This window comes from Sorex fumeus, unplaced genomic scaffold (genome assembly GCF_029834395.1).
Source record: "Sorex fumeus unplaced genomic scaffold, SorFum_2.1 ptg000166l, whole genome shotgun sequence".
Classification (NCBI taxonomy): Eukaryota; Metazoa; Chordata; class Mammalia; order Eulipotyphla; family Soricidae; genus Sorex; species Sorex fumeus.
Genome location: NW_026606223.1, coordinates 2532273 through 2550311, shown reverse-complemented (window position 1 = coordinate 2550311; position 18039 = coordinate 2532273). Strand labels below are relative to the sequence as shown.

The 18039-nt window shown below is 48.8% G+C and overlaps 1 non-coding gene across 1 annotated transcript; it reads right to left on the bottom strand.

Annotated features, from left to right (window-relative positions):
• Window positions 1-17341: 17341 nt before the first annotated feature.
• Window positions 17342-17449, bottom strand: LOC130016756 (U6 spliceosomal RNA). Its single transcript, XR_008791263.1, has one exon. It is a non-coding gene; the product is annotated as a U6 spliceosomal RNA (small nuclear RNA).
• Window positions 17450-18039: the final 590 nt, after the last annotated feature.

The following is an 18039-nucleotide window of genomic DNA, read 5'->3' as shown; positions in this document are numbered from 1 at the left end:
GGTGTGGGCACTAATACCTCAATCTCTTCAGCACGTAAAAACTGGGAGAGGCCGTGGGAAAGAGAGGAGTGAACAGAGATTGCTGGATGGGGAAGGGACGGGGGCAGGAGAAAAGTACGGGGAGTGGTGAGTGTTAGGACATGGATCGTGGATTGAAATCTCTCTTTAAGGACAAAAAGACTCTAGAGAGTGCAAACAGCAAGCAGTGTTTATTATAAGACTGGCTAGCCAGGGTCAAGCTGCCCACGTGGACACGCAGGTCCAGCAGGTTGGGCAAGACCCTGAGCTTCTCCAAAGCAGATCTTATATAGGCCTTCACCAGCCGTTACAGCAGAGCCCGCACATTTCATAGTCAATAGATTTGTAACAACACATACTTTCCTAACCAGTCCATTAAAAAGTACATCACTCCTTAGCCTATAGTTTAAAGATCAACATTTGCGTCAGTGCTTAGGAATGTCCTGGTTTTTAGGGCACTCCTGGGTCTTGTGACATGGGTCTTGTGAGAGACATCTGGTTATCTGGTCTGACCCCCCCTTCTCGTGACTTGCAACTCGGGGCACCTGTATCTGGGTTTCTTGCTCAGAGGTAGGAAAACAAGTTATTTTGCAATGCAGGTTTATTTGGCCATTAACACCTCATTCTGGGGCTAGAGGCTGACACAAAGCTCTCCCCCCCCACCCCTTTTGCTCTCCTTTGCTTAGTCTATACATGGGTGGGGGGTGGGATGCCTTTGTGTGTATGGGTGGATCTGGTCCAGGAGGCTGAGTAGCTCCATTCACTCCCAAGAGAAGGTGTGGGGTCGGGCCCAGCTGTTCTACATGAAAGAGCTCTTCAGACATGGGAGCCCATGGGGCCCAACTGTGCCCCTGGACCCCCATGAGAGATTGCTCACAGCAATCTCTCAGTGGAACTGAAGCGCATCTCCAGGTCTGCGGGGGTTTTATGGCCACACCGCATGGCAGAGCCTGGCAAGCTACCCGTGACGTACTCGATATGCCAAACACAGTAACAACTTTTAGGGCGCGGATCGTGATCTCCCAGAGACTGCAAACAGCAAGCAAGGTTTATTGTAAGACTGGCTAGCCAGGGTCAAGCCGCCTACACAGACTCGCAGGTCAGTTAGGTGAGGCAAGACCCCGAACTTCTTCAAAGGGGATCTTATATAGGCCTTCACTGGCCGTTACAGCAAAGCCCGCGCATTTCATAGCCAATAGATTTGTAACAACATATGCTTTCTTAACCAATCCAATTAAGGGTACATCACTTCTTAGCCTATAGTTTAAAGATCAGCATTTTGCGTCAGTGCTTAGGAACTGACAGATTTTTTAAGGCAGTCCTGGGTCTTGCAACATGGGTCTTGTGAGAGACATCCGGTTATCTGGTCTGACCCCCACCCTTCGAGTACCTGTATCTGAATTCTTTGGTCAGGGGCAGAAAAACCAGTTATTTTGCAGTGCAGGCTCCTATAAAGCGGATCTGAAAAAGCTTATCTAGACCTGTTCCTTGACAAACAAGTTATTTTGCAATGCAGGTTCCTATTAAGCTAAGCTAAATTAATTCTGGTGGTAGTCCATTTTGGGCCTGTCTCTTACACAACAAGTCTCATGATGGAGACATTACTGGGCCCGCTCGAGCGAATCAATGAACAACGGGAGGACCGTGACTGTGACCGCGATCGCATCTGGAGGTGCCAGCTCACCTGCCCAGAGAGACTGAGCCTGGTGACCAGGGATGAGTCCCCACTGCCAGGGACACCCCCCACCCCAAGGAGCCCCTGGAGTTGCACTGCTCTGGACGTCGCCACAGCCCCAGTACGCAGAAAGACCCCCGTTGGGCTTCCTGGTAAGGAGTGTCCCCTCTTCTCTCTAGAAGCTGTGTTGGCAGGGACTTTGGCAGGGGCTGGCATGTGCCCTTCCAGACGTCCAGGCTTCCCTCAGAGCATCAGGGACTGGGAGGGTGGGCTGTGTTGGGGTGTGCTGGGCTTGCTCCTCACCCCATGTCTGGGGGATGTGTGAATTGACATTTTCAGATCCCCCCTACTTGGAGCTTTGTGATGAGCAGTAGAGAGACACATGGGACAAGATCCATGGAGATATTTGTCTTAGAAGACCTTGCTGGGAAGGGTTTTATATATGTCTGTTGTACTATCACTGGGGTGTAGTTGTTCCCCTTAACCCTTGGAGGTTGGGCTCCTGACTAAGGTGGAGAGATTGGGCACCCGGGGACTAGCCTGATGTGAGGCCGAGAAGAACCTCACATGTGCCATGACAGGCTGCACTTCAAAACAAGCAGTAGGCCTAAGTTTCTGTTTCCCCGAAAAACATTCCCTGAGACTGTCCTTGGCCAAAGCTGGAAATCCCCTAGCCGCCTCCAGCCAGTCCTAGGATAAGTAGGCTATCTCTGGGCACAGCAGGTGGGCGCGACCAATTAGCTCACAGACTTGTGACTGCTTCACCGCAATTCTTGGGAAAACCGCCAGTGTTGCTTATGCAACCATGAGCCATATAATGTTCCCTGGAACTAGGGTCGGGGTCCTTGTCAAGGCCCCGCTGCGTTGGATGGGGCTTGGGCCCTAGCAGGAGCTAGCAGTAAAGGTCCCTTTGCTTTTTTGCATGCTCACGTGTGGAACTGTTCTCTCTGCAAACGGGAAACCCAGCACCCGAGTATAACAGTGGGGGTGGTAGGAGACGAGGATGAGGGTCTTTGTGAGACTGGAATTGTTAGGGTCCGAGAATGGGAGACACCTCCCCCCCCCAACCCCGATGTCACACAAAGTGTCCAGTCAGTAATGCAAGCCACACACGGAGTTTACTCAAGCCAGCTAACTGGGGTCGAGCCGTCAGGCACGCAGGCCAAGGCAAGACCCTGTATCAAAGAAAACTTCAAATCTTACAGTTGCTGTTTGCATCACTGTTTGCACTTCTGTGGGTTAAACACTTCAGAGAAAAACCATGTTGGTGGGTTCTGTAACTAGTTTGCCCAAAGGTGTCATCTCCCTTATCCCAGGATGTTCTAGTGGTTTCTCACCCTTCTTCTCAAGCCTAGATATCCTCGACAGATCACTGTCACTGTCCTGTTGTTCATCGATTTGCTGGAGCAGGACCAGTAACGTCTCCATCGTGAGACTTGTTATTGTGTTTTTGGCATATTGAATACATCACGGAAGCTTGCCAGGCTTTGCCGTGCGGGTGAGATACTCTCGGTAGCTTGCAGAGCTCTCCGAGAGGGGTGGAGGAATCAAACCTGGCTTGGCCAGGCCAGCTGCATGCCACACAAATGCCCTACCACTGTGCTATCGCTCCAGCCCTCCTCGAAAGATAGTGATTGCAAAAGAAAGAGTAAGTTTGCAAGTTCGCTCTAGCTTCTCCTTCCTGCCTAGGTGGTCCAGAAGGGTGGGTGTGGGCATCTGTTACCACAAGCTGTGAGGGCTTCTTGGACCTTGGCTCCTCCTGAGCCGACAGAATGAGGCGTGAGGTTGGAATAGGCTCGTGGGGAGAATGGAATTAAGGGCAGGATGGAGATTGGAATAAATGGCAACTGATCACCAACCAGCCTGATGCTCCTCCCCCCCCCCTTTCCCTCCTTCATGCATCTGTTGGTGGCGGCTTCAGGGCCAGGTGGGAAAGCAGCTCATGGCCAAGAAACCAAGTGGCGAGAGAGTCCCCCCCACCTCCCAAACACACACACTCTTTGTGAAACACACAAGGGGGTGTGTCCCCCTCCCTTTGCTTGGCTGTTGGCAGCAGCAGGGGTTAGAGCTGGTGGGGAAGGATGGGAAGGAACGTGGAGCAGAAGCCAAGGGAAAGGGCTCTGCAGATGGCCTTGATGAGGCTGGACTCTGGGAAAGCACAGGACAGTAAGCTTTCTCCACTGCCCACAGGGCGTGCATCTCCCCCTGATTAAAGTGACGCTGATGTTGGTTGGGCCCCGCGGGTGACTTATGTGAAGTGGGGAGGAGAAAGACGGTCACTTTCTCCCCATCTGCCTCTGCCACCTGGGAATCCAGGGTTACTGTGTCCTTGTCTCACATCGCAGAGAAGAATTTCAGGAGTAGACGAGCAGTGAAGTAAAACAGATTTTATTTGGATGTTGTTTTGAAGGGAAGGAGGATGAGAAAGTGGGAGAGAGAGTGGAGAGTAACGTGCTCAAAAGAGAACCCGGGCTTCTCCAAGGGCAGAGAGAGCCCCTACACACATCCCAGCATTAGACAGGAAAGCCTGAAAGTCCACATCTCAAGAGGGGAGATGCAGGTGACACATGTGCTCAGCCACATGGATGCAAGCAGCACACAGGCTCTGGCAGCATATGCCCACCCTTCCTTTGGTCAAGGTGGCTTTTATAGAGTATCTTCTCGGGCTGTCTTGGTATGGAATGCTCTGAAGTCGGCTCTGGGCTGAATCACTAAAGTCAATCAGATTAAGGGTCTTTGAGGGATTTCCTTCATGGGTAGAGGTTCAATCTCCCTAGGGTCCATTGCTGGCAGCAGGTGAGGGTCTTACCAGGCCTCTCAGTTCCTGTGTTTTGCAAGGTTGGCTTTCACAACTTCAGAGGTACTGCTTCCCAGGAAATTTTCTGCCATGGTCTTGGGGAGGGGCTGTCCCTATTTGCCTGCCTGCCTACATCAATCAAGAGGGAGACTTCTGGTGTTGGTGAAGGCAGTGAGCCTGGGATATGTGTTTCTAGAAGAATGTGGAAGAAGAAGAAAAGAGGGGTGATTCCCAGGGAGCCTTTGGGATGCGTCAGACTGAGGGCACAAGAATGCCTATATGTTGTGTTTTTGCAAATGGAGATTGCTTGGAAAATAGATATTTGGATTCTCCCAAACCACTAGAGACGAAGTTTTGTTTCTGAGTAAGAGTGTGGGGGCATATTTTGTGGATTTCAGGGATCTTTCTGGGTATCTTTGGACCAAAGTGGTCACATCTTTGGGCTATTGTTGTCCTAAGGGCCACCACCGAGTTAGCTGTAACTCATGGGGGATCTTGGCTTTATCTCAGAGGGATTTTGTCGGTGTGGAGGGAGTTTTGCTCTGACATCTCTTAGGGTAGTTACCCAAGGGGTCTCCAGTTCACCTGGATTCTAGAGCTTTCTCCATCTGATTTGCATAGCAGGAGAGATGTCTGATATCTCCCTTCTCCCCACCCCCCCAGGACATTGCTGGACAGAGTCAGCTGGGCATTGCTCTGCAGGAGCACTGCCCTCTGCTTAACTTGGAGAGAAAACCAAGGCAATGCTGGGCTGGAGCAATAGCACAGGGCATTTGCCTTGCACGCAGTCGACCTAGGTTCAATTCCCAGCATCCCATATGGTCCCCTGAGCACCACCAGGAGTAATTCCTGAGTGCATAAATGAGGAGTAACTCCTGTGCATCGCTGGGTGTGACCAAAAAGAAAAAAAACTAAACCAAGGCAATGCAGTTGCGTCTTTACTAGTCTTAAGGTGTTTTATGCCCAGTGGTTAGCTCCCTTCCCTTTGTCCATTCTGCAGCCATGGGGGTGTTTCCTAGATGCCAATGGCTGAGTTCTGAGAGATCCCAGGTGGTGGTCACCTGTGCTCACCTTCAGCCTCCCCTGGAGTATGTCTCTACTGGGAGGTGCGTGGGATCACGGCTGTACCCCCTTCCCCCACTCCCATAGCACCCCACTCCTTTCTGAGCTCCTCCGCATGTCTGAGGTGCTTCCAACTCATCTTTCACTGACCATAGAGAGTAAGAATGGCTTTAGCAGTAATAATGGAAAAAAAATGCATTGAGCAGGTTCTGGGTATTTTTACTAACTATTTTCCAGAAATTACTTACAGTTTAAGCTTCACACTAACTCCATAACAAGGTGGTCATGTATATGATTATTATTATTATTATAAAATAGAGATAGCAGCAATGATTATTATCACACTTTTGTGGTTATTGCTCAAACAACCGTGTGAATTTCATCGTTGCATTGCCATCACTATTTCATGCCACATACTGCTGTTACTCAGGTAATATTTAATGACATCTTTCATCTAGCAGTCACCTCATTGTCCTCAACTTACTCAACTTCATTTGAGAAAGGGGTGTGCCATTGTCTTCTTCTTGAAACTAGTCTTTAGTTGATACCTTGTGTTTCTTTAATGTTGACTGGTTCAACATTTTTTTGAAAACCATATGGACGCTTATAAATAAAAAATAAGAATGGAGTTTCTAGGTTGCACTTCTTGGCATTTACCCCAAAGATTCCAAAAGTTCTATTCTGAAAAGACATTTGCACGCCTATGTTCTTTGCAAAACTGTTTAGAAGAGTCAGAACTAGAAGCAACCTAGTGTCCAAAAAATTGTGGTTATATATCACTTCATCACTTGATATCCCCTTACTCATCAAGTTGCTTGAGCGGGCACCAGTAATGTCTCCATTTGTCCCTGTCGTGTGCTAGTGTAGCCCAGTGGTGTCTGCTCACTACAGGAACATAAAGAGCCTCAAATTGATCATTCAGGGTCTTGACGAAGAAGTCTGACCATCTCGTAGATGGGCGGCCACATGATCTTTAGACGTCCCGTGGAATCTAGTCGGTAAAGGCTCTAGTCCAGCGGTCATCTCCAAATCTCATTACGTGTCCAGCCCATCTGATTTTTGATGCCTTGGCAAATGAGACAGCGTCCCTGATTCTTGAGCATTGACGGAGGTTGGAACTCTGGATTCTTGCTCTCATTTGAGTGAAGCGTGATACTCCAAGCATAGCTCTTTCGATTCCTCTTTGAGAGACCCGAATAGCGTTCTCATTCTGTTTTCGTAGGGCCTAGGTCTGTTAGTGCAGGGAGAATGGTGGAGTCGAAGAGATGTGCTCAGAGCCATAGGTTCTTCATCCTCTTAGCTATTTCTTCAACGCTCTTGAAGGCGTTCCACGCTGCTCTCTTCCTCCTGCGCAGCTCAGGTGCCAGGTCGTTCATCATGTTGAGTTCTTGACCTAACTATACCACCTCTGCTTCGCTGATGACATCGTTCTAATAACACCAAACATTAGCCAAGTGGCACAAATGCTGGCCAACTTCAACCATGAGCGTGGAATGATCATACTGCAGCTGAATCTCACAAAAACAATGTTTATGAAAAACAGACTAGTTCCTGATGTTCCATTTGCTCTCAATGGAATGAACATCTCTGAATGCAGCAGTGGTTATATATATATATATATATATATATCACTTAATCACTTAACTTCCCGTTAGTCGTCGATTTGCTCGAGCGGGCGCCAGTAACGTCTCCATTTGTCCCTGTCGCGTGCTAGTGTAGCCCAATGGCATCTCTTCGCTCCGGGAACATGGAGGGCCTCAAACCGATCGTTCATGACCTTGACAAAGAAGTCTGACCATCTGGTAGGTGGGCGGCCACGCGGTCTCTTGACATCCCGTGGAATCCAATCAGTAACAGCTCTAGTCCAACGGTCGTCTTTAAATCTCATTACGTGACCAGCCCATCTGATTTTCGACACCTTGGCAAATGAGACAGCGTCCCTGATCCTTGATCGTCGACGGATGTCAGAACTCCGGATTCGGATGCATCAGATGCATCCATCGAGGACCTGATGGTACAAGCGCGAATGATCAAGTACGACATCATTGGTCTGACCGAGACAAGAAGACACGAATCTCACCATGCCGTTTTCGACACTGGAGAAGAATTGTTCCTCGGAACATGCGATAAAAGAGGTGTTGGAGGCGTCGGTGTCCTTATCAACACAAACTTGGCCAAGAGCATTGATTCATTCGAATGCCTAACAACCCGAATCGGACGTTTACATTTGAATAGATGTGGCTCACTGCCTGCAGTTTCTATCTTCGTTGTCTACGCACCAACATCTCATTATGATGAAAGAGAAATCGAGAAGTTCTACATGGAGCTAGAGAAATTCTATAAAGAAGACCACACCTTCTACAAGATCATTGTGGGTGATTTTAATGCCAAGATAGGACCGAGAAGATCAGCTGAAGAACTTCACATCCTTCACATCGGAACCCATGGCCTAGAATGGAACGAACAGGGTGAGAGACTGTCTGAGTTCATCATGTCGACCAAGACCATTCATGGTAACTCACAGTTCCAGAAGGCAGAATCTAAACGATGGACATGGGAGTCTCCCGGTGGACGATTCCACAATGAAATAGACCACATCATATTCAATCGACGGTTTTGCCTGACTGATGTCGCTGTTGTCCCAAAATTTCGAACGGGATCGGACCACCGTCTCCTTCGTGCAAAATTCTACTTCACAGAGCGGGGAGAAAGGGCTGCAAAGTTCAAAAAGAGAACTCCCAGAATGACCACCAACTGGGAACTCTTTGGTACTATTGCGGCAACATGGGAAGATGCCATTGTTGACAACATTGACGAGGAATACGATCGACTGGTTCAGCACCTCCATGAATGTGCGAGGAACGCCAAGAGAGAGATAGCCACAAAAAGTCGCCTATCTTCGAAAACTCTTGAGCTAATTCGCCAGCGTGGTTTGGCGCATGCCTCAGGCAACCGCAAGCTAACGTCCGAGCTTGCAAAGCAGTGCAGAGATGCGATCAAGGAAGACCTCAAAGAGAGAAGAGCAGAAGTACTGGTAGATGCGGCAGAAGCCGGGAAAAGTATTCGTAACGCCCGCCTGTCCTTCGCCAACTATAAGACCAAGATGACTGCCCTCCGACGTCCTGATGGATCCATCACATCCTCCAGAACGGCAATGGAGAAGATTATCCATGACTTCTACTCAAATCTCTTCGATAGCCATGTCCACTTGCCGACATACCAAATTCCACAGGATGGGTATGTCGTTCCCAACGTTCTCCCTTCCGAAATCCGACACGCCATTTCGTCAGTAAAGAAGCAAACAGCACCCGGCCCAGCAAGGTCAGACCTGAACACCTGAAGAACCTGCCGTCAGTACTCATCAATACACTGGCTCGGCTCTTCACTCGCTACCTGTCTGAATGCAAGGTTCCATCTCAATGGAAAACCAGCAGGACCGTACTACTGTTCAAGAAGGGAGACATCCATGACATTGGCAACTATCGCCCGATCTGCCTATTGTCTGTCATCTACAAGTTGTTCACTCGAGTCATCCTGAATAGGATTGGCAGAACACTAGATGAAGGACAACCATGTGAGCAAGCAGGGTTCCGCAAAGGATTCAGCACCATCGACCATATCCACACGATAACCAAACTCATTGAGGTTTCTCGGGAGTTCAAGATGCCGCTCTGCTTAACGTTCATTGATTTAAAGAAGGCCTTTGATTCTGTTGAGACGGAAGCGGTCATTGAAGCCCTAGCCAATCAGGGCATACAAGCCCAATACATCAGGATCCTCCGTGAGCTGTATTGCGGATTCACTACCAGGATCTCACCATTCTACAAAGAAGTGATCGTTGATGTCAAGAGAGGGGTGCGGCAGGGTGATACCATATATATATATATATATATATATATATATACACACATATATATACACACACATATATATACATATCACTGTCACTCTCCTCCCATTGTTCATCGATTTGCTCGAGCGGGCCCAGTAACGTTTCCATCATGAGACTTGTTGTTACTGTGTTTGGCATGTCGAAATACGTCACGGGTAGCTTGCCAGGCTCTACCGTGCGGGCAAGGTACTCTCGGTAGCTTGCTGGGCTCTCCGAGAGGGGTGGAGGAATCGAACTCGGGTCAGCCATGTTGGCCACTTGCAAGGCAAACGCCCTACCCACTGTGCTATCGCTCCAGACCATATATATATATATAAATACTACTTGGCTCTAAAAAAGATAGAACCTTGCAGTTTGCAGCTAAGTGGATGGATCTGGGTATTATCATACTGAGTGAAGTTAGAGGAAAAGAGATAGAAGAACAGATATTGATGATATATGGGATAGAAAGAAATATAGTAAGAGAATAACAACTGATGTAAGGCAAGAGAGCCGGGGAACTTGGAGAACTGATCCATGGAACTGGGCTCACTGTGGTAGGGAATGGTGATGGGGAGGGGGTTAGGGAGGCTAAGGCTTAGGTTTGGGGAGGGAAAACACTCAGCTGGGGAATGTGGTGTTGGAACACTGTCTGTATGAAACCCTGTTATTAAAAGTCTTGTCGATCGCAGTGCCTAATATGAAAAACATTATTCAAAGAAGACATCATGGCTCTCCTGTCTACACCTGCCAGCAGCTTGTGAGCCAACTACCCCCTCCTGGCTGAGTCCAATCCATGCGGCAGCGAAGCAGGGAGGCCTGGATGAATGCTCTTTGAACTCTAAGAATCAGAAAAAGGCCTCGCAGGAACTTGTTGGGGTGGCATTCCTTGTCAGGTCTATTCTCTTCAAAATGATACACATTTATCACACGTAGTGACATAAGACAATGAGCTCCTTTGCTGCCTGCCACTCAGCATTCAAGTGCTCTGTGTCGTGGGCACACGCACACTCGGCTCAGTGAAACGCGGCCTTCAGTTCTGGCTGTGCGTTCGGCAGTCTGTGTTCTAAGGGCTGACAGGGAAGAAACTCAGAAGCACAGAGAGCAATGCCATGCCTCTTGGCAGCTTGGTGGTGGAAGACGCCTTGAAAGTGTTCTGGTCCTGGGCGGGGGGAGGGGCTTGGAGTCATAGTACAGCGGGTAGGGTGTTTGCCTTGCACGCAGCCAACCATCCCATATGGTCCCCTGAGCACTGCCAAGAGTAACCCCTGTGCATCGCTGGGTGTGACCCAAAAAGCAATATATACATATATATATAATAATCGAACTCAGGGTCTGTCTCAACTTCTTTTTTTTTTTTCCTTTTTTTGGGTCACACCTGGTGATGCTCAGAGGTTACTCCTGGCTTTGCATTCAGGAATCACTCCTGGTGGTGCTTGGGGGACCATATGGGATGCTGGGGATAGAACCCAGGTCGGCCACGTGCAAGGCAAACACCCTACCTGCTGTGCTATTGCTCCAGCCCCTGTCTCAACTTCTTAAGGCACCCCTGCCACTAGCCATGTGACCTCTTCATAGAGAATTGCCCCCCCCCCCCCCGCCCCGAGAACTAACTGCCCTCCTTGTCTGCTAGCTTTGAGATCAGCGAGAATGAATTTCCCTCCAATCTGTGAACAAGGGTCTTGCCCAGCACAATCGGCTATCAGGGACGGGAGCCCATTGCCCTGTCCAGTGTGAGGGAGTCAACCCAAGTCCCATGCTGTGCTCCCTGCAGTCCCATGAAGGCGGGGCTGTCTGGGGGTCTCTGGGCTCTCACGGACCCGCTGCAGCCAGTTGATGGCACGTTCCTGGGTTTCGAAAGCTCCTCTGAGAAGTAAAGAGTCTGAGGCTGAGAGGAAAAGAAAAAACCAAAGCAGGTTAATGGGGGGAGTGGAGGGCGTCCCCCAGGCGAGGTTCACAGGTCTCTAAAGAGGACAGTGAAGACACACGACCAGCGTGGGGCTGCGTGGGCATCTTCTAGGGCAGTTCACTGTGGGAGAAAGGATGGGATGGAATGAGGGAGTCGGAGCTTCTGGGCCAGGTCCAGGAATTCCCAAGGGATGGTGGGGGGAAAAAAAAATCTCTGGCGGTTTCATGAGCCCCGTCTGCAGGTGCGCACTGCAGTTTCAAGCTGCCCTTCCACCCGGAGCCCCCTGGGATGACCCAACAGGTGTGACCAGTGCTAGATAAAATAACGCATGCAGTTACTGCATTGCAGGTGCTCCGAGGCTGTGGGTCTTGTTGCTTACCAGTGGCCTGAGACTGCCCACTGACTCCCCTGACCACTTTTTCTCATTCATCAGTTGCATTAGGTTAGGGGTGGTGGGTGGGGTGGGGTTGAAGTGTTTGGATTGTCAGTTTGTACTTGTTCCCCTGCCCCTGTGGTGCTGGTGACCAGGCTGCTCCCAGAGGAGTGACGTCCAGCAGTTGTGGCGCTTCCACGCGCAGGTGGCAGTGTGCCTGCTAGTGGCTGCACACTTGGCTGTGGCTCCAGGGAATCCCCAAAGGCGGTGCCACCGGGTCACACTGAGCACGGAGGGGGATGCCAGAACTGGAACAAGCCCCTCCCCGCCAGGTCTTCCAGGCAGGCACTCTACCACGGAGTCACATCCCCGTGTCCCCGTTTAACCCAGAATCAGGTTGGATTAAATTAAGGCCGAATGTTTGAATTGCTGTATAGACAGATGCATGAAGGGGGTGATGGAAGATGCTGCTCTCACTGATTGGCTGGGTCGTTTTGCGCTCCAGCACTGATTGGCTGTGTTAGTTTGCGCCCCAGCACTGATTGGCTGTGTCGTTTTGTACTCCAGCACTGATTGGCTGTATGATTTTGCGCTCTGGCACTGATTGGCTGTGTCGTTTTGCGCTCTGGCACTGATTGGCTGTGTCGATTTGCGCTCCAGCACTGATTGGCTGTGTCGTTTTGCATTCCGGTGCTGATTGGCTGCGTTGATTTGCACTCCAGCACTGATTGTGTTGGTTTACGCTCAGCACTGATTGGCTGTGTCTGTTTGCGCTCCAGCACTGATTGGCTGCTTTACCTTTGAGGGCGTTTCTCCATCTCTCAGAGCTTCAGTTTTATAAGAGAGGGGATCCATTCAGCATCCGTACGTATTCCTTCTATTGTGGACCTGGGATGGAACAAATCCTGGCAATGACGTCTCCTCTGCCTTGCACAGGCTGGCAGGTTCTGGATGGATGGTGGCAGTCCTCTCATTTATAGTTGTAGCTTATTGGGCATCACCCCCAATCATCGCCCCCAGCTGCCCTATAGCCCTTCACTGGGGTCAACCCTGTGCCTTTCAGACTCATTTACCTATCCGTGGGGTCTTTGCACTGAGAGGAAGCCTCTCCCCCCAAGGTACAGGCCCCTTGAACACAGACTCCCGCAGCAACCTTGTCTTTGAAGTTGGGAACAGAGACCCCCCACTCCCACCCCAAGGCTTTGGGATTTCTTAAACTCATTCAGCTATTGTTTCTCTGTTTTTGTTTTTTTGTTTGTTTGTTTTTGGCTCCGAATTTCCCTTCAAACCTCATCATCTCTCGGGATCCCAGAGGGATTACTCAGTAAATTCCTACCTTACAAGGATTCCTTTTTTTTTTTTTTTTTTTTTTTTGCTTATTGATCACCTGGAATAATTGTGTTGAGGGAATCTGCAGAACCTATGTGGTTAGAGGGTGCCTGTTTGCAGTCTGCTCATAAAAATATCACTTTGTGCAAGGTGTGGAAGATGGTATAAAATAAATATTTTTCTTTCTATCCATCTAGATGGATCTGTCGATCACCCCTCTGTCCATCAGCCAAAGAGGGAGATTGAGAAAACGACAGATTGAGTATGAAATTTGAAATGCTGCCCTTTTGGAATTTACCTTGTTGTGAGGCCATCGTGAGGAGACTGGGCGCCCGTGTGCCCTTAAAGTAGAGCCCAGCAAATGCCCACTCAGAATGCGCTGCCTGTGTGTGTTCGTTCATAATTGATGCCACACATCCCTTCTCTCAATAAACACTGGCTTTGGGCAGCGACAAGAAGCCAGTCTGGGGGAGGCTGTTTGTGATATAAATCAGGCACAAATGTCCAGGACAGGAGATGAGAAGCTGCATTTCTCAATCCGGTTAGCAGTGAGGTCCAGCTGAATTTCATCCTCTCTGGGAACAGAGGAGAGGGACACCGGAGTTGGGTTCAAGTTGATGTGTCTGTGAACGAGTGTGCCCACGTGTGTGCATTCAGGTCAGGAAGGGGAACACCAGGTCTGAGTCTCTCCTTTCCCAAGACTGTTTTCTTGCCCATTGATTATCTTGGAAGAACAGGGCTGGTCCCGGGCTGGGTTCCTTTCCCCAGCTGCCTTCTCTTTTTTATTGGGGGAGGTGGTCTTTTTATTTTTTTTAAATTTTTATTAGTGAAACACCATGAGGTACAGTTGTAGACTTACAAATTTTTGTGCTTGGGTTTCGATTATACAAGGATCGAGTACCCATCCCTCCACCAGTGCCCATTTTCTACCACCACTGATCCCAGCATCCCTCCCACCCCACAACTCCCCCATTCCACCCTGCCTCTGTGCCAGGGCATTGGAGGAGGTGATTGATCTTGAGCTGCCCCAGGCAAATGCAAATTTCCCATAGGGGTGGGTGGTGGGGGTGGGAGGGTGGGGTGGAGTCGGCCTGCTCCTTCTGCTGTTTGCTTCTCGAGTGGATGATTTCACTTACGTGTTTACACAGTAAAGCAAAAATCAATCTCTAGTCCTTTTCTCCGGGACACGTGACTGCCCACTCCTTGCGGAGAAGAGCTTGCAGTGCTTCCTCGTCGCCTGCAGGGGGCGGGCGAGAGCATTAATGACCGAAAATTCTCTTTGCAGACGTGGCCCTGCATCTCCGGATTTCCTGCTTCTTTCTTTTATTTCTTTTTCTTATTATTCCTTCTTTCTCTCTCCTTTTTTTTTTTGAGCGCAGACTTGTTTGTAACACAGTCAGATTCTCGGGTTATAGCTTTCTAGGCCCTATCAACTGAGAATTTCATTGCTTTTAAATTGCACCGCTTTTGTTATCACGACAACTGGGAACCAGACAGCCAAAATCAAAGCAGAAAAAGAAATGCCACCAGATGAGGAGTGTTGCGTCGGAGCCCCAGCTCCAGGGAATGCAACTTTCAGAAGATTACAGGCTACTGGGGGCCCCTCATCCAGGACGGGCTTGTGATTTTTTATTTGTAACTCTCCAAATATATTATTATCCTGGACCAAGGTTTCCTTGTGGCCTCTGCATTTTTGCTGCAGAAATGCCTAAAGTCGTTAACGATTTTTTTTTCCGCTCTCACACAATGGGAGGAAAAATTGTTTACCTAAGAGGAAGGCACAAGCATGTAAGTATTGTGGATTGTCTGTTTGCATCTGGCTAATAGGCTAACAACAACAACAACAACACCCCCACACCCCCCCACCCCACACCCCCGCCCGATCAGCTATCAGAGAGAAGAGCGCAAGAATAAAGTGTCATTTTGAGAGAATGGGATCCATTCCTATTTGTGGCTTTAGCTTGGTGTGCATTAAAGCACAGCAGAGATGGAGACTAGAGTTCATACTCAGAAAGGTCCAGCTGCTCTGTGTTGGTGCTCCTGTTACAGCTGGAATTGAGCTTGTCACTTAAACAAATGCTACAGGGCATGGTGCATAGGGACCGTGGGAGGGAGACAGAGACAAAATATGACACAACCCAACTGAATCCTCCATGGGAAATGCTGGCCTAGTGTTTTCCTTTTTTTTTTTTTTTTCTGATTTATACTTCCAAATTCGATCTTTGTTTTACTCCAGTCTGGTGTCCCTGTGTAATTAAAGGTAATTTCCCATTATTTTATTTGCATAGACTTCTCTCTAGCTCATTCATAGTGTAAGGATAGTCTGTATTTTTTTTTTCCTTTTTCTTTTAACCCCGGTGTTGCACAAGGTTTACTCCTGGCTCGTGCACTCAGGAATTACTCCTGATGGTGCTTGGGGGACCATATGGGTTGCTGGGAATCGAACCCGGGTCAGCCGTGTGCAAGGCAAACCCCCTACCCGCTGTGCTATGGCTCCAGCCCCTGTAAGGATAGTCTGTTGAGAAACAAAGTGGAAAGAACTGGCACAGCAGACCCGAGACAGTAGATGAGGTATCAATCTCCCTCTTGTTCCTTCACTAGAAACACAGTTGTAGGTGAAACAGGCAGGGAGATGGGGAAGAGGGTGTGTGTGTGTGTGTGTGTGTGTATGTCTGGAGGGCTGGGTGGGTTGGCGGCCACAAAGAGTTCTTAGAAAGTAATGAAAGCAAGAAAGATGGGATTGAAAGAAGTTATTCTATTACTAGCCCTAAGTTTACTAAGTTTACTATTATCAGGCCTCAGAGACCTGGGTCCTACGCAAACAGGATGAGAACGCTATTCGGGTCTTTCAAAGAGGAATGGAAAGAGCTATGCTTGGAGTATCAAGCTTCACTCAAATGAGAGAAAGAATTCAGAGTTCTGACCTCTGTCAATGCTCAAGAATCAGGAACGCTGTCTCGTTTGCCAAGGCATCAAAAATCAGATGGGCTGGACACGTAATGAGGTTTAGAGATGACCGCTGGACTAGAACCATTACTGCCTGGATTCCATGGGACGTCAAAAGATTGCATGGCCGCCCACCTACAAGATGGTCAGACTTTGTCGTCATCGTCCTGAACGATCAGTTTGAGGCTCTTAGTGTTCCTAGAACTAGCAGATGCCATTGGGCTACGTTAGCACGAAATAGGGATGAATGGAGACGTTACTGGCGCCTGCTCAAACACATCAATGAGTAATGGGATATTAAGTGATCAAGTGATCAACCCCTAAGTTTGCATTAGGCCAAACTCTCTTCATGAACAAAGGAGCTGAGCTCTGCTAAGACTAATGGACACCAATATTGACCCAGAGAAGGCCGCAGTCCCTTCTAGAGAAAAGCTCTGGCAAGCACAGAGGGTTGTGATGAGGACATGGAGGTGGGCCACCCGCGTTTCCAAGCTCCTCCCTCTAATGACGGACTCCTACCTACATCGAAAACCCCACCTGGGGGCAGTTTGGGAACAAGCCTATAAAACCAACTCGGCAAAGGCAGCTGGGGTGCTCCTTCATTCTGGGGGTGACAGCGATGGCAGGCGTTTGCACCTGAGCGGTGGACTCTCAGCTCTTTCCCTCAGAACCAGCCAACATCCTCTCCTTGTACGCGTTACACTGTCTCTCTTTCCTTCCTTGGGTTTTCTAACTAAAACTCTTCCCTCTGTTGCCTGAAATTCTTTTTTTTTTTAATTTTTATTAGTGAAACACTATGAGGTACAGTTGTAGACTTACAAAGTTTTGTGCTTGGGTTTCAATTATACAATGATCAAGTACCCAGCCCTCCACCAGTGCCCATTTTTCACCACCACTGAGCCCAGTATCCCTTCCACCCCCCACCCCCCATCCCACCCTGTGGGAGGGCATTCCCTTTTTTCTCTCTCTCCTTTTGGGTGCTGTGGTTTGCAAAAGAGGCATTGAGTGGCAATCATGTTCGGTCTAGAGTCTACTTTAAGCATGCATCTCCCATCCTGGGAGGATACTCCCAACCACCTTTATTTGGTGCTCCCTTCTCTATCTGAGCTGCCTTTTCCCCTAGCATGTGTGGCTGGCCTCCAAGCCATGGACTGAAGCTCCTGGTACTTATCTCAGCTATTCTTGGGTGTTAGTCTCCTATTTTGTTACTTTATGTTCCCCAGATGAATGCAATCTTTCTATGTCTGTTCCTCTCTTTCTGACTCATTTTGCTTAGCATGATACTTTCCATGTAGTACCACTTGTATGTAAATTTCATGACTTTATATTTTCTAACAGCTACATAGTACTCCACTGTGTAGAAAAATATGGAACGCTTCACGAAATTTGCATGTCATCCTTGCGCAGGGGCCATGCTAATCTTCTCTGTATCGTTCCAATTTTAGTATATGTGCTGCCGAAGTGAGCACCTGAAATTCTTTTCTGCGAGGAAAAGCAATGTTCCTAGAAAATCGGGGTCGAATTGAGGACTGACTCTCCTGCAAAGAGCAATTCCTTCCTCCAGCCTGAGCTTCACAGCTGCCCTAGAAACATCAGGTTCTGGGGATCATTTCCAACGCTGGGCAGCACAAGTGGGACTCGGGTGTGGTTTGGCGACCACTTCTTTGGGCTGCTGAGGTGTCAGTTCTGTACCCTGCAGATGGTCTCTCAGACTGATCATCCCAGGGTTCCCAGGCACTTTCCTGGGGACCAGAGTGGGTGACAAGGATGTGACTGGATATGCCTGAGGATGCTACTTCTCTCTCCTCCAATTCACTGTGCCAACCCTAACAGTAGAGAAGGAGAGGCTGGAGACCTCTTCCTTCCTGGGTCCTGAATGATAAAGGAAAGAACTTCTTTCTTATGTCTCCCTTCAAATATTCCATCTCCACAAGCATCCTCTGATACCGCTTCTTTCTTTTTTTCTTTTTTTCTTTTAAATTTTTTAAATGGAATCACTGTAAGGTACAGGTACAAAACTTTCATGCTTGAGTTTCAGGATACAACGATCAAACACCCA